General features: G+C 39.4%; 1 long non-coding RNA gene across 3 annotated transcripts; it reads left to right on the top strand.

Moving 5' to 3' along the window:
* The first annotated feature begins 6,902 nt into the window (after positions 1-6,902).
* Positions 6,903-9,620, top strand: LOC115370583 (uncharacterized). 3 transcript variants are annotated; one of them, XR_003929259.1, is made up of 4 exons: positions 6,903-7,009; positions 7,421-7,562; positions 9,041-9,131; positions 9,344-9,620. It is a non-coding gene; the product is annotated as an uncharacterized LOC115370583 (long non-coding RNA). The 3 variants fall into 3 exon arrangements; XR_003929258.1 differs by having other exon boundaries at positions 6,990-7,033; XR_003929260.1 differs by lacking the exon at positions 6,903-7,009 and adding an exon at positions 7,019-7,033 and having other exon boundaries at positions 7,383-7,562.
* Positions 9,621-17,775: the final 8,155 nt, after the last annotated feature.

Raw genomic sequence — 17,775 nt, 5'->3', positions numbered from 1 at the left:
CCATTAATGTATCAGTAAAAGAATGTGTAGGTGTGCATCTGAGTCATGGATCTGTAGAAATAGATTTGTGTCAGTAATTAATGTGGTGAAGAGGTGAGAGGAAAGTGGAAGGCGGCCCAGATTCACCTTCTGTACAGAGGGACCATAAAGTTAATTGATATAAATTCAAAGGTGGACCTGGTAATTAAATGTTGTGCATAGAAAATACACAAAATATTAGTTATCAAGCAAGCTATATAAATTATCAAAAAACCCGTCACCTAGACTTTTTAGTACATGAAACTGAGAGATCAACAACAAAGAAGGGGTCTACCCTTTCAGCACTGTGCCTCTTCAGTATGGCTGCCATGTACAGTACACTCACATGCCATGCATTTACACAATTGTTCCTTACTTCATTATATATTCCATGCACAGAATGATGACTGTCAACACTGTGTGCTGTGCATGCAAATGTGGATATTTGGAGCTGACTGCTCCATTTCAAGATGCTAAGGAAGATAGTAGAGCTGTGCATTTTTTGCCTATTACTTTGAATTAATTCCACTTTATACCATTGACAAATTACTTTATAAATGCAGCAAATTGAATGAAAACATCTTTGCTTTCATAAATACAGTGTATTTTGGCTATGCAAGTGAGCTGTACCATGTAGCAGAGAGCCAGTGGCTTGTGGCTTGTGGCTAGGCTAGTGGCTTCTAAGTTTAAAAAAAGTATCTTTTGGTGGTGACTTAGCAACTGTTTTCACTTTACAATAATCATCACAGCACTGCAAACTTAGCAAAGGACTCTGAACATTCATCAACACCTAAACCAATAAATACAGGAAAAAATTGCCTTTTCACTTTCTCTTACTTACTTAATACTTGTACTTACTTTAACTTACTCATATTTACGTACTTACTCATAGTTGTGTACCTGTTAATTTATACATACAGGTATGTACACTTGTTACTTATATTATTTAGTCACACTTACTTAAACTTACTGACTTATATTTACTTTCTTGACCTTCCTTATTCAGTTACTTACTTACTTATACTTACTACAATTGTTCGTTTACAATTGTAGTCAGTAAAAGTACATGAATGTCATGAATGGCCAGCCCCATTCATGACTGTTTGCAGTTCTAATTTTGCAGTTCTTGTTGAAAAATACATTAAGACTAATACCATGCCACAAGTTCTGGTCATATAGGTTTGTGACATATGTAGGTAACAATATGCCTAATTTTCAATTAATTTCCCACATCCCTTATGGCAGCAGTTGAAACTTGAAAATAATGCTCATCAGTGGAATGAGCCTTTAAAAAGGATGCATAATTTTGAGCACACTGGAGTGTTGTACGGCATAACACATTTTGTTACTTTTAAGCAAAGTGTGTCAAGAGCAACACTCTGACACAACATATTGTATTTTGTGTTGGAAAAGTAATGTAAGCATGCACATATGTGTTGTCACATCCTTTAAAAAAGCATTCATCATGCAGACACACAAACCACCAATGAGGGAATGTAAGAGGGATAAAAAGGCAGCATGGGCCATGGGTCCCCTCTGTAATCTCACAGAGAATGGCAGCAATGACAGAATGAGTTTTCTCCCTATTGAATACGGAGAAGGCTCTTTGTGTCATTTTGATTTCCTCTCCTTTCAGATGATGTGTGGGGAAGGATGGATCCCCTTTGTGTCAAGCCACATGAGTTAAAAGCAAAGTTGGATCTGGATGCATTTGGGCTGTGTGTGTGTGTGTGTGTGTGTGTGTGTGTGTGTGTGTGTGTGTGTGTGTGTGTGTGTCTGTGTGTGAGTCAGAGTGAGAGACAGGGGGATGAGTACACAATGCACAAACTGCCTGGATCCATGTTTTTCTATGATACCCCACACAAACAATATTTCGAGAAAAAATAACGTCACGGCAGCTAAGTTTGTTGACAGTTTGTTCAAAATATCGAACACTGAACAAGAACATGAAAAGATTATTTTTCCATCTTAGTGAATTTGCTGTGTGGTGCACGCTCCTTCACCTGTACATAAACAGCAATCGCTGCTTTCCAATGCTGTGTAAAAAAAGCCTGTTTAATGTACATTTTTCATCAATTTGGAGGAGCGGGCGGGGAGGTAAAATCATTATACCTCAAAGGGCAATCTTTTGCCCTCATTTTATTTTGGTTTTTCAATTACTGAATCAATTGTTTTAATCTCTTCAAGGATAGACATGAGATTAAGAGGGAGGGAAAGATAAAAGCATTGCTTTTCACATCACCCCTCATCGCTGTAGCACACCACTTAACAGGAGTACACTTCTTCCTGTTCACCTTGACTGTGTTCTCATTTAATTTCTTTTCCCATGATGCACAGCAAAATGACCAAAACAGCCTTGATTCACCCCAACTGTATTTTACTAATGCAATACTGGCAATGATTGTAATGACCCTATGCATTCCTTTATTTATCAGTCGAGTAGGGTGTGTGTGTGTGTGTGTGTGTGTGTGTGTGTGTGTGCATGTGCATGTGCATGAGTGTGTGCGTGTGTGTGTTTGAGTGTGTTTTATTTATTTATTTATTCTTTGCTCTTATACAGTAGGTACTTAGGATGCAAAATGAACAAGTGGGGGCATTCTCTCAACAGAACAATGCTTATCATTTTAATTAAAGGTATCTGATGGCTGACAATGTCTTTATTTTCGTAGCTGCGAGAGAGTGGCTAATGAAATAGAGTTGTAAAATGAAAAGTTTGTACTTTATACAACTTTGTACTGGAAATTACAAATGTTACACAACAAATTTCCGCCTTATTCAGTATCGCTTAACTTCACTGCAAGCACCATGATTTCGGACTTGTTTACAGCTTTACAAACTCAACACATGGGCAGAAGATGCCTTCTCCCATCATGTACTGCCAACTACTCAGTAGGTTAATTCAGTGTAGTGGTTTATATGTTGAAATTTGATCATAAACTCGCATGTAGTGCTATTTAACATTGACTCCCTGTATGCATTAAATAGTATAAATCAATGCAGTTGGATAGTGCTTACTATAAAGACTCTATGTGGACATAAACAAACATAAATTTGACACATACATGCCTATCAACCTGTTGGCTCCTGCAGTCATGTGGATTAAATATATTTTGAATAATCCATAAATGTTTGAACATGAATTAACTGAATTAGAGTAATATGACAAATGATGCAAATGGCACTCCCACAACTTGTCAAATACCACAGAATATCCTTCAAGATTAAATGCTCTTCAATATGCCTTATGTTTTTATTTATTACTTTTGCATTACTGCTCCATGAATAGAAAAAAGACAAGCCATATAATAACATTTCTATTCTCTGTTGTCAGCATCCATAAGAAGCAGGAGATTTTCACTGAGGACATTCTTTATCTCGTTGTCACAACTGTTTATTATATTCTTTGACTTTGCATTAATTGAGACTGGCGCAAATGGGACAAGTTTACTCATCATGCCATTTGAGAGTGCTCAGGGGAAAGAAGTGTCTGACAGATAACACTTGCTGCAGAGTATTTTGTCAGAGATCAATGTGTTGCATTCCCTGCAATGCATTCCCTCACTATGTGTAGATATACAGAAGTATTCTTATTCTTATTCTTAAGAAAAATGTCCACATGTTACCAGAGCGCGGTGCCATTCATGCAAAATTTCTAATTTAATAACTTTATTCATTCATTAAAACATAGGCTATGTACTTTATCAGCCTCCATTTGCAATTGGGATGACTATAAACAATAATTATGAATACCAATCAGGTATAAATTATATAAACACTTCCTGTTGAAAACTGTGATAACCTCAATATTCACATAGTTACTCTCTCAAAACTTTGGGATGGCTCGCTTACAGCAGGATGTATTAGGTTGTTTAAAAAAAAAAAAAAAAAAAAAAAAAAAAACAGTGTGTAAGAGGAGTTGCTAAATTTGCCAAGTTTCATGTAAATGAACTCCCAAAGGATTTTTTTTCTTGAGTGTGCATGCAGAACAGAGGATGATTATATTTAACAATGGAAAAAAGTTCCTCTGTGTAAGCCAGTAGTCACATTCTCTGTTCGCTGTCTGCTATTGTTCCACTCTGCCGCATTTGTTTTATACCTGTTATTGCCTGTCATCCACTCTATCATTGAACCAGGACTTCAGATGCCTGAAAGTCAGTGTTTGTTCCCTCTGAAAGGCAAGAAACTGAGAGGAGAGAGTGACATGAGTGCAATGGAGGTAATTGATACCAAGCTTTGCATGCCAGTGACTGGCTTTCAGGACATTAAGGAAATGAAAGTGCAAGTCTTTGTACACATCAACAAACCGGCAACCAAAATAGAACCACAAGACCGCCTATACACTTGAACAAGTCTTGTTTATGTCTAGCTACCTGGGATGTTAGCATGCATGGTTGTTTCTTTGCAAACAAGAGGGGTAACACAAGGTGTAAGTATTATTTAAGTGCAATTCTCTGTCCTACCAGAATGGTCTTTTTGTTCTGTTTGTTCTGTTGTTGTTGTTGTTGTTGTTGTTGTTGTTGTTTTTCCAGTAATGCTGATGGTGTTCATGTGTGATGTCTTTCCCCACGTCTGCCACTGCTCAGTGCTATTTCAAAGCAACCTCATCCTTATGTTTAATGTTTCATTTAAATTTTAACATTTACTCCTGAAAAATAAAATGTTCCCACTCATAGCTGACAGTATGATCCAGCACAACATGCAACGAGTGAGCAGATAGGGATTCGACTCCAACAACACACATGGCTGTTGACAGACAGATACTGGTTGTTACAAGAGTGAAACCTGCTACCTTTCAACTGCAGGAGGACCTCAGATACTGCAGTGACAAATGCAATGAGCAATAATGAAAATTCTCTCAACAGTTTTAAACAGTACAAATGAAATCAGTCAACATCTCAAGCATTTTTCAAGTACATTTTTTTTTTGTTTTTTTTAGGATTGTGATAAAAAAAAAAAATGCCATTTCTCAATTAAAATTAGCGATGTCATCCCTCAGTTTTCTTCTTTACCCACTTTTTATGTGAACCATATACTTTTTTCATTGATAGTTTTATAGGCAGCAACCTTTGGCTATGAAAAGTGAAGCCAATGCAGAAGTGCCAAAAAAATGAAGTTCTGCAGCCAGCCACGAGACGCTGGCTGCAAAAAGAAGCCTGCTCACATAGACCCCCATGTTAAAATGTCCAACTTTACAGAACAGTGATGACTGAGTGTGGGGTGAATATTCATAGAAGTGATCCATTTATTTAAATTATGGCTTAAAATTATGCCTAATTAGGGGTGTATTCGCTTTGACTGACAGGTAAGTCAGGTCCTGTATCCATCCACTTAAGCTATCCAAGGAAATGAACCTCATCTAGGGCTGGAGCTCTTTTTTCTGATGCTTTTGGTGACCCTTTAAACCAGTATCGGTCTGAAAATAAAACAACTTCAACTTAGCTGATGGTAAAAAAGTGGATTGATCATTGTTGGATGTGTGTCACAGCCACAACTGAAGAAGGCATTGAAAATATCTTCGTTAGTTGGTCGTGCTTCCCCATGTAATGGAAGAGTTCCAGTGAAGGGCGTTGTTGATAAAGTATCGTATATGGTCGACGCAAGTGCATTTAAACAGAGTTAAACAGAGTTGTTGACAATCAGAATGCTCGGGATGTGTGATGGGGAATGGTGAGCAACAAGATTTGTTTTGTTGAATTTTGAATCAGTATGCCTGGTAAAGTATTCTTGAATCATAACTGTTACCTAGTGAAACATTTTGTTCTCATACCCATTCAGTACAGACACTGTGGGAAATCTGGACACAGCATGCTTGAGTGTAGACTTGATTGGGGGATACGTGGTAAATTTGGAGATGAGACGTGCAACGGCAGAAAGTGTAGAAAAGAACCCAAGTGTAATCATTGTGGGGGGAGTCATGAGGCACGGTGAGCAGACTGTCCAAAGAGAAAGACAGATCAGGTCCAAGAGAAGGCTAAGCAATGAGGAAGCAGCTAGAAAAGTCAAGACTGAAGAAGTAAGGTATAGAGAAAATTAGGAAGGAAGCATGATGAATATTATTTTTGTAAGGACAAGATTAGATTCTTAGCATTTCTGGCCATAGTGATTAAATGTGTTGCTGAGGCAGAAAGGAAAGCCAAAAGAATGGAGATAGTTGTTGATGCAGCGAGAAAGTTTTCGGATATCATGGGAATTACTGGAAAGGAAGTGCAAAGGGGTTGTTGAGAGAGGCTTTCGGGCACTCTCAGAGCCTAGATTGAGAAGGTATATTAGAGAATGGGATGAGGGCTGGGAGAAAGAACTTCTTTTATTAGCTGCAACAAATTGCTCTATAGATCGCTCTGTCAGTCAGTCCACAAAAATTTCCCCACCCTTCGGCAGCCACAGTTTTCACTGTAGGAAGCTGAAACTTAGCATGGAGGTCAAGTGTGTGTGAAGGTGTGTTTGTGTTCATGCCAATTGGCTGAAAGAGGGGGAAATGAATTACCTTCCATTACAATCCTGATTTTCTACCCCTTGGTGGAAGAAGTAAACACTGAAGCTTAGTATTTTTAGCTATATCATAGAAATGACTTAAGAGATATGTCAGCAGTTGTCTCAGAAAGGACTCAAGTACAGAAACAGGCAGGAGTATGTTAAGATCAGCTAGTTTATTGGGAGCAGCAGGCAGACAAGTCCAAACAATCCATGCCAAAGGTCAGTCCAATCAAGCAGAGGTGCAGAATCTTGAGGCAGGTTCAGAATAACACTTACAAGCAGAGGTCATAATTGGCAGTCAACAAACAGACAGAAGCAGGCAAAGCACAGAGTACAATCTAGCAGATTACTGTCATACAGAGAGCGGTATAAATACAAGTGAAACTAATGAGCTGATGGGGACCAGGTGTGTACAAAACCTGGAGGGCTGACAGATGATTGGCTGATGAGCGGTGCAGAGGGTGTGTAGGTGGGCGTGGCAGGTGTTTTGGAGGGAACAGCTGGCAGCAGATGACAGGTGAGCAGACAGGAAGGTGTGGAGGTAAGGTTTCTGTGCAGGGACACACAGCGCATGGAGAGAGCTTTAGGAGGAGCTGGAGGTTCCAGCTCAGTCCATGACAGTAGTAAAGACATAAGAAACAGATATAATTATTGAAATGTGCAACATCAGTCCAAACTACTATTGCATTTTATTATTTTTTAAAATGTCATTTATGTGTTGTATACATATTTGTAGTATGTTATGCTTAGTGTATTTTGGGTGTCCTCACACAAGAGAACCTGCTTTCAAGGGCGATCCCTGATTAAATAAATGTTTGATTATGAATCAGTCTTGGCAAGAGTGGAACCAGGTGTTGCAGGTCCTCCATCACTATGATGATCTGTTGCAGCGACTGAGGAAAACATCCAGTGCTGCTTTTCCTCACAGGGAATGAAAAGAAGGCCTTAGTGGAGAAGGCCTTAAAACCAACGGACAAAGCCCAGCACACCAAAGCAAGTCCTCAGGGTCTCTACTTCTCTGTGGACACCACACCATGGCTATGAGAGGGAGAGACACTGCGACAGAAAGTGTATGTGACTCAGGTTATGGAAAATGTAAAATTAACAATTCATTGTAGGTCATTGTTTTTATGTTTACAATATTCTTATGTTGCAGATACATGAGTCATAATTCCTAAATACCTCTTCCTATAGAAAAACTAGTTAAAATACAAAATGAATAAAGTTAGAAACAACTGAACTACTGACTTATGTTTTAAGTTAATGCTTTTCTTTATGTTATATATATTCTACAGTTGTGATAACTATGAAATCTTTTGTTTAAAAAAATGGTTATTCTTTCAAAATGGTGACTGAAATCGAGCAGTTATCAGATGGTAGAGTAAAAAGTTCCCTACAGAAGCCATGAGACCACCGGTTTTATCTTAATTAGCTGCACGTCACATGATTCAGTTGGATCTTTTATTGAGTGAGAAGATCCAGGGAAGAGATTCAAAGATTCCAGTGGATGTTGAGCCTCCCAGCTTGATTTCCAGGAACCCAGATCTACATCGCCACTGAAACAGAACTATCTGTCTTGTGGTACAATCATGCCAGTCACCTGAATTGGTACCAACTCAAACACACATAATACTTAAAGTGTGCATGCTGGCCCATCAGAGCCTGACTGATCTGATCTGATCTGATCTGATCTCAAACAAAGCTGATTTTTGACCAAGTCATCAGACACTGACTTGGAAATAACTTGAATCTATGGAGAAATTCGACGTAAGGACAAATGCGCATACTGACCTAAACTTTCAACTTCAACTTTCAACTTTATTTGTTATATGTCCCCAAAGGGGCAATTTGTTTTGCAACATGACAACCACACAGACAAACAACACACACCCGAGTACAGTGGTACAGTGGTCAGCCACCGTAGGAGGCACTGCTTAGATACAGCAGCAGGTCAATAAATAGCAATATAGATGATAAACAGGATGCAGGATAAAAAAAATAACACGACCATAAATATGCAGATGTAAATGTAAAATGTGCTAAACATAGAATATAATAAATATAGGGTATATAAAATACATAACCAAACCAAGCTTCTTTAAAGAGATGATTTGAGAATTGATACAACTAAGGGCAATTTTCTTTGGGTAGGGGCCATTTTTTTTTATTTTCCATATCCATGAACTGTAAATGTACTGCAAGTTGCATTGTTTTGCTGCTCATAGGCAAACTGTAGTTGCAGGTAACTGAATTCACTTGTGTTGTTTATGGTTATTGCACTCAAAACATAGCCCCTTCTGAGCCTAATTCCCCAGGAGTGACTTACACACCATTTTACTGACAGAATTATTGAATTTACAAATCACCAAAATGAAACATCAAGGTTACACAGTAGTTTCACTGTCAAACCATTGGCTCCATGGGGTATGTTTGTTGTTCTTGATCTGTTTGTTTTCTTCTCCTTGTGAACTGACCTGCATCCCACACCAAATGACACATGACCATTGTTCCCAAAGTCTGACATGCTGCCATCTGGGATACACTGCAGGGTGCCGAGAGCAGCTGAAAGTTTCTTCCAGTTCAAGTGGCCTCCGTTTCTCCAGAAGAAATGTAATTCAACATTTGCAGTTCCTCACTTGGTAAAAATCCTTTCCTCATGTTTTTTTTTTTCTTTTTCTTTTTCTCCAGGAAAATAACTTGAATGTTCATCTTTATTATTTATTAGTTTCTAGGGATGGTGCAAATAGACATAGCATCCACCCATACACTGTAACACCAAAGACAATTTTACCTTTTGTCTCATCATTTTCTTTTCTTCCTCTCATCCTTCCCACTCGCTCTGCCTTGGAAGCACCAGAGGAGCAGATGGTCTGGCATCACCCTGACAGTCCAGTGTCAACCTCTTTGATTTGCCATCCATTTCAAGACCAAGGCTAGCTGTTAGCTCTTCATTCAGACAGAAAGTGGCACAACAAAATTAGACGTGCACATTTTGGGGGCGCAACTGAACTGGGATATGACAACTTGCCAAGATATGCCTCAATCAGAAAACAAGTTCCCACAGCAGGACTTCCTCTTGAGGGATAGAGACCATTAAAATATGACAGAACAACAAATAAACACATTTGCTTTGCACAGTTGGTGTGAAATGCCTTTATTTATTTAGTATCAGCACTAGGTGAGCTCAGAATGTGCAGGTTATCTTTTTGATCATTTAAAGTGCATGCCAAAGCAACAACAGCACAGTGATGGCAAGGGTGCCCTTATTCAAAATCATCCACCAGATACCTTGAGCAAATGCTCATAGGATACTGGAGTGAGACTAATAAATGCAAACATTATTGAAATATATTATTGATTCTCCACATAAACCTCGACAGCTCCAAACTTTTTTCTTTTTTCTTTCTTTCTGTAAATTTTCCCCAGACTAGACTTACTGTAGTTAGCTGTCAAAAGGAATCCATAACTGCCTGATGTGTAGCTGTTGTTTACACTAAGTCTGTCCATCGCAGTGACACTTATTCCAGGGGTGCTCCTGACTCGTGGCAGCAGCTTGTCTTTGCAAGCTCTCCCCAGCATTGTGTTGTGGTTCATACAAAAATGACTTATATGTGCAGACTGGATAAAATCTGCTTGAAAATGTCATCCATTATATTTCTGGCAGTGGCATTTCTCTCTGTAGCTATACTTAAACCTCAGCTTGTGGAAATAAACAGTTCATTAGCTTTCCCTGGCATTCTTTTCAGAATTAGCAGCGACATTTTGATGTAGTAAATCTTAAAAAAAAAAAAAAAAAAAAAAACTACACAAGTTAGGGACAAAGTAGGCTTTCAAGATTAATTACTAAACATAACTCATGTTGAAAATCACATTGCATTACACACATAACACCAGATTTAACAGAGATTAGAAAAGGATGAGGTATCACAGACCTAATGATACAGCAGAGATAATCCTTCTGACTCCTTATATATGATTAATGCCATGACTTCTAATCTCACAAGAACTTGCATGATCAAACATGAATTAAAATGTGTTAATATGCACATAAATGCAATATACATTACCCTGACAAGCCAGATGGCTCTCATGAGTCGAACACACTGCAAGACATGTCTGCCCTCTCCCTCTGATGGGAGACTAGAGTCCAGCCACAACGTGGACACTCTGGTCACATTTTTTAGAAGCTGATGCAAGGGCGGCAACATAAGTGAGATGTGGCATGGGAGAAATCTGAACAGCAGAAGTAGTATTTGAGCATGGCAGCTGCAATATGTATCTAACAGATAAGTATGCTGAAGTCTGCAATTTATTTCATGAAGAGGCAGGCGAGCCAGTGAGATCAACTCATAGGACTGCTAATACAAAAATCTATCTATCTATACATACATACATACATATGTATATGTGTATATCGGTGATGTGTGGATCGGCTCTAGGCTGACAGATTGGTTCTGCTCTGATTTAGAGACCCACACCTGCCTGGACGTTTCACTGCACCTCTACCTGTCCCTGCAGGCTATGTTGCTTTTTAAATTATGTCAAGAAGCACAAGCTTTCCAGGTGATTTCTTGATTGTGTTCACAATGCAGAGAGAATGTAATTAATATTTTCCTCATTAATGATGCATTATTTCTCCCACCCGCAACCCGTCCACTATTAATCAGAATTTACATTTTTATGACCCAGCCGACCCGCCTGATCTGTTTCTTACCTGCGGTGCCTGTGGATACAACTGCAAACTGCACATTACAATAAATAAATAAATAAATCCCCCCCAAACAAACAAACAAATAAACATATATGGGCACAATATATAAGAAAGACGCACATTTTTTTTTTTTTTTTAAATTTAGCATATGCTAAATTAAATGTTTGCTGATTTGGGATGATTCCGTCCTCTAAAATGACTTTCCTTAAGTGTGTGTGTGTGTGTGTGTGTGTGTGTGTGTGTGTGTGTGTGTGTGTGTGTGTTTGTGTATGTGTGTTTTACCAAACACAGTCTCAACAACTTCAGCGACAGCTACTTTTGAACTATACTAAATTCACATGGGGAATACTTTGCAATTAAACAAAAAAAAAAAAAACAAAAAAAAAAATTCATTGAAACAGCAGCCTACTGGTGGAAAAAGGATAATATGCCCTTGTCTTTAATGCCAACTAATAACACAGCCTTAAAATTGCACCCTCCCCAAACAGATCAAATTAATCTCAAAGAAGGAGCTGTACAAGAAAAATAACAAAGGAACAAATAGAGAACAAAATCTGAGTGCAATTAACATCTGATTACTGTTCAGATGCTCCTTGTGACTGCAAATGCCTTCTGCTAAATTGGTCTGTGTGCGAAAATGGTTTTAGCAAGAATCGTGAGCACAGAGACAAAAGGTTAGAGTTAAAGCTATGTGAATGTCTGAGTAAATTAATAAAACAAAAAATATGTAATAAGATGTGGTACAAAATTTCACTACTACATAACAGTCACAATTCAGTAGTGCATTTACTCTTCAAATAGTTGTTGGCAAAGACTATAGAGTGCACTGATTTTTGGGCCATGATACAATGTGACTCATGCCATAGACCCCCATTTTAGCTTGTTCTTCTCAGGCAGAGACGGAGTGATTGTGGAACCTGCAAAAGAAAAGTATTGTGTGTGTGTGTGTGTATAGGTGTGCATGGTGGAAAAAGCAAAATAAGGACACACGATTTTGGAAAAAAAAAAAGAACAAGCAAGAAGAGACAGAGAGAAAGGCAGGCAAAAAGACAGATAGAGAGAGAGCTATACAACAATCATATTAGGGAATTGGGGTGTATCACCGCTGTTACGTGAAATGAGGTCCCCCATTGCAGGTTGGTTCCAGGCAGTGAAGTGATAGATGAAAAGGAGAAACAACAGTAGTCAATTACATTGGTGCATGATTAACCTAAACTAATTAAGACCTCTGGGTAATGGGGGAAAAGGAAACACTAACCGTTCCTTCCCTTTCACAATGTGAACTCCCATGGCAGAATCTGTGCTGAGGCCTGCTTTGTTCTCAGTGTCCCACTCCTCAACCCAGCTGAACAACTGCCATCTCTCTCTTTCTCTCTGTGTGTGTCTCTCCCGTTCTCTCTTACAGTGTGTGTGTGAGTGTGTGTATCTTTGTGTCTGCACAGGCTACTTTTCATAGTGTACAGTTAAAGTAGCCCGTAGCAAGCCTGAGTAGTAAAACACAACGATCTTAGGTAAAGGCAACATGCTGCAAAAAGACACACATAAAATGCTCTTCACTCTACATTGGTTCCGAATCAAGAATTGAGAAGATATTATTTATTTATTTATTTATTTATTTTTTCTGTATCAAATTAATGTCTGCAGGGCGAAGAGCTTCATAAGTTTATACTTTAAAGCGATGATTCAGAGAGGACACCAGAGTTTTAGGTTTAAAGACCCCATGAAATGGGCTCTTACTTTCTTGATTTTATGTTTTTCTAGTTGAAACTGCATGTTTGGGTGGGACATGGTGCAGGGAAGGGTCATTCTCGAGTGCAAACCAACAGCATATCAGTTTGACAGAGAAACAATTTTATTTGAAGGGGTAGGTGGATGAGAGAGGATGTTTAAAGATTTGTGAAGGCTGAAATTTTAATTTACACCCACTAGTGCAGCATGATGTCACCATTTAAAACACTCTATTTTACAGGATGTAGAGGTCACGCAAGGTCATTTCATGGGGACTTTAAAGAGAGAAGATGACTTTTTTCAGATAATTATTGATGAGCAACAACTCAGTGATGATTGATTCTGTTGCACATATTACTTCAAAAAACAGTAGCCAATAGTGGGTGTCTTCCAATGAAAAACACCACTAAAAACAGCCTTAGTGTCCATACCTCATATGAGAGATATTGTTCATTTTCACTGTGTCAACTGCTCCAGTCTGCAGTGCTGTGACGGTGGTACAGGTAGGTGTGGGAGGCTTGAACATATGGTTCCAAACTTAAAGAACTACATTTTAGGAGTTTGGCCACTTATGCCAGGCTCAGACTGTACGGCTCCAGCAATCCCAACATTGCTGTTGTGCTCAAACTATGCAATAAACTATGTGTTTTACATCTTCTCATTATTGTGATGAGGTGCACTAATTACATGATCTGCCAGAATCTGAGATTTCTACTCACGAAACTTCATGCATGAAGCTGAAACACTAAGTGACTGTTGTTGTTGATGATGAAAATGTACCCTTGCAACAAGGAGCAGCTTGCCATTCTTGTCATGTTTACACTATTTTGTGCTGGAAAAAAACACACACACACACACACACACACACACACACACACACACACACACACACACAAAGACAAAAAGGTGGAAAGCCAGAGTATGGTTGAGGGAATGACTGGGTAGATGTGGACTGTGACTCAAATTACCTGTATCTGTTCTTTGACAAATTATTCTGTGTGGCCCACAAACCCCATGTGAAGTTCAAATCTGGCCCACTTGTAGCTGAAGTTAAAGTGCCCTGCTCTACACTATAGACCTTTTCCACAGCAGCCATTTTGACATGAATAGTAGGGTAAACTCATGTGATGCTAATGACATTAAGACACATTGTGTTGTTTTAAATAGAAAAAGTGCTACCTAGAGTGCTTTTTTGACATTGGGTTGAGTGATGAAGCCTGCCTTCACACTGTATCCTTGGCTCAGCTGACATAATTGGTTTATTGGCTTAGCTATATTGTTTATGTTTTCTGTTAATCATATATAGACATGGCAAGGAAAAGGCTTCAAAGTTAAGTGCTGGCATTTGAGGTGGACACTGAAGTAATGTTAATTGCATTTTTATGAAACAGTAGACTTTATTGTTAAACATTTACCAGATATTCATAGCAATCTCCCACTCTGCCTCTTTGTTAATATGTCATACAACTTGGGATATTCACATACTAACAAAACAAGTCTATCTCATGGCATTTTCTGCTCCATTCAGTTCTTGTTTGCAATGGTGTCGTGTTGGCACTCTTTGCAGTAGTTGGCTGGTTGATAAAAAAAGCTGTATTAGTAATATCTAATAAGAGTTTTCAACTTAATAAAACACCAGGTCCAGTCCTTTTTGGTGTGGCTACTGTGATCACTTTCCTAGCATTCCATTTAAATTAAAAAAAGGCAGTGGCAGTTGGGGAAAAAAGGCTATGTGTGCTATTGTACATGCTGGTTCACCGGAGGGCTCTGGTGCACTTAAATAGAGTGAAACCTTTATTAAAGTCGTTAGTAACACCTGTGTCTATCTTGCTATTTCTTGTCAAAATGGCTGCCGTGAAAAACATCAATAGGTTGCTTTCACATGACGTCACATTGCTGCATCGTGAGAGCGCGAAATTCAGATGGAGGGCAGGAACTGAAGTAGCTTAATTACTGAGGATCTGCTGTCTGAAAAAATGCCCATGTTTTGTGTAGTTTACGGCTGCTCCAAACGTTCTAACCGAGAAAAGGAAAAGGGGTTTTATAGAGCAGTGTTTCTCAACCGGGGGTCCGCGGACCCCTAGTGGTCCGTGGTGTAATTGCAAGGGGTCCGTGAAAATAAAATATCTTCTATGACATTTATAGAAATAAGATTATTTTACTCAAATGTGACTGAGAACTTTATCTACTTAAACTACAGAGGGTAACAGGACTTTTTTTTCTCTAATTCCATCTGTTTCACAAGTGTAATTCATTGTATTTTAATAAGAGATCTCACTCCCATTTGCATTGTTAACGTAACTGCATGACGCTGTTAATACAAACTTAACTTGATCTGCATCCTTTTCAAATTATGAGCCCCCTAGCGTTTCAGTGGGCATACGCTATTCATTTCTTAATAATGCTTTTATTGTGAAACATCTGCAGGGAAGTGTACTAACCCTAACCCTAACCCTAACCCTAACTCATGAACTTGCAAGGTTCAGGTTAGCATTTGAAATTAAGTTAATGTTACAAATAAACAAAGAAGAAGAATGATAAGTACAGTTACAAGAAGAAGAAGAAGACGACGACTGCGACATTTAAACGCTGACAACATGGAGAGATGGCTCAAATTAAAAAAAAACAAAACGCCTTTTTCGGAAGAAGCAGACTCTGGGCCACGAGAAAAGAAAAAGAAAACAGAGAGCAAAAAGAGACTATACAAAGAAGAATACATGATGTATGGATTTACATCAACTGATTCGGACCCTCAGCAGCCTCTGTGTTTCTTGTGTGGAGAGGTACTCTCAAACCATGCCATGAAACCGGCACACATGCAGCGACATCAAAGCACCAGACACCAATCATCAGTGGGCAAGACTGCTGACTTCTTTACAAGTAAATTGTCCGAGTTCAGGGGAGCGCAAAATCACATGTGTGCCGCAAGTCAAACTTCAGCAACTGCCCTTCATGCTTCCTACCAAGTAGCTTTGCTAGTCGCCAAAGCTAAAAAGCCATATACAATAGCAGAGGAGCTAATTGCACCAGCGGCAGCGGCGCTAGCTGAAATCATGGTGGATAAAAAAGCTGCAGATGCAGTCCGGTCAGTACCGCTGTCTAACGACACTATATGCCACAGGGTGGATGAGATGGCTAGTGACATTGCTCAGCAGGTGACCGATAAACTGAAAAGAGCGGGTTCTTTTGCAGTACAGTTAGACGAGTCTACTGATGTGAATGGAGAAGCCCAGTTGGTTATGTTTGCTCGTTTCAAAGATGACACAGTCGACGATATAGTTGAACACATCGTCTTCTGCAAGCCACTAGCTGAAAAAACCACGGGTGAGGACATTTTTAATTTGATTGACTGTTTTTTCACGGAGCACGAATTGGACTGGAAGCTCTGCTCACATGTATGCACAGACGGGGCAGCGTCTATGACAGGGCGGCACCGCGGACTTGTCTCTCGCATCAGGCAGGTAAACCCCGACATCCAAAGCATGCACTGCATAATTCACAGAGAGGCGTTGGCTTCAAAACGCACGAGCCCAGAACTGGACAGTGTTTTGACTGACGCTGTGAAAGTGATTAACTTCATTAAATCACAACCTCTCAACGCAAGACTGTTCCACAAGCTGTGTGACGAAACGGGCAGTGACCATCATCAGCTGCTGCTACATAGAGACTACTCAGAGACTATTCGAACTGAGAGAGCAGGTGTGCAATTTCCTCTCAGAGCATGGACATCCTCTGGCTGCTAAACTTGAAGACCAGACCTGGTTGGCTCACCTGGCTTACCTTGCTGATGTTTTTGGCCGTCTGAATGAGTTGAACACGAGCTTGCAAGGAAATGACAAAACGGTTCTTCAAATGTATGATAAGGTTTCAGCATTCATGAGGAAAACTGACCTCTGGTTGAGACGGTGTGAAAAGGGGGATGCCAGTAAATGCTCATTTACTTAGTAATGATTATTAAGTTACCGGTAGTCTAATATGGACTTCATTGGGTCTTTTTAGGCTGCCCTAGCGCTTTGGGTGACATTGAGTCGGTAGACTCCGACGGTCAACCTCGGTTACCAAAAAACTAAAACGACTGTCAGGCTAACGTCGTCGTTAAGATTTGTTGACATTATAGCCGCTACTGCTAGCATCTTAACACATAAAACAATATAAGAACAAACACTCACCCTGGCGAAGACCAAACGATAATCATCGTGGAGCCGTTTGGTACCGAGGTTGTGGACCCACCCGCTGACAAAAAAGTTATATGCCTCCAGACTTTTATAGGCTTTCATCTGCTGTCTGGAGTAGTATGATGTCTGAAGGACCAGATAGTTTGTGATATCAACAGCCTTGATTGTCGGAAAATCTTTAAGTTCTGTCGAAAACTCACTCATCTTCATGAGATTCGGGTCATGTCCAGCATATTTGTTAATTAATTGCTTGTATCTTTGTCTTGAAACTGGATCTAAATCCGTACAATACAGACTCTCTGCAACGGTTTCCTCCATAGATGTTCTCTCCATTTTTACTTCCTGCCCTCCATCTGAAATCGCGCTGCCTTCGCGCGTCATCATAACCACGTGACTGAAACCCAGCTATTGTCCCACAGTGCAGCACATAGTGGACATGGAGGAGCTACCCCCACCTTGAAAATTTTAAATAAGCCAATCATTTCTCATTGATGGGAACATCTCTACCATCTCATAGGGCAACAGGAAAAGAAGAAGTTCATAAAAAGTAAAAATACACCCACACACACAAAAAAAACCAAACAAACAAAAAAAAGTTGATATACATATTTCTGGTGCTTTTTTCTGTTCTGTTTTTCAAATTTGAAGTCTACAATCTACTACAGACAT

The sequence above is a fragment of the Myripristis murdjan genome, chromosome 13, assembly GCF_902150065.1.
Source record: "Myripristis murdjan chromosome 13, fMyrMur1.1, whole genome shotgun sequence".
Classification (NCBI taxonomy): Eukaryota; Metazoa; Chordata; class Actinopteri; order Holocentriformes; family Holocentridae; genus Myripristis; species Myripristis murdjan.
Note: the sequence above shows the minus strand (reverse complement) of the source record. Positions and strands in the feature narration are given on the sequence as shown.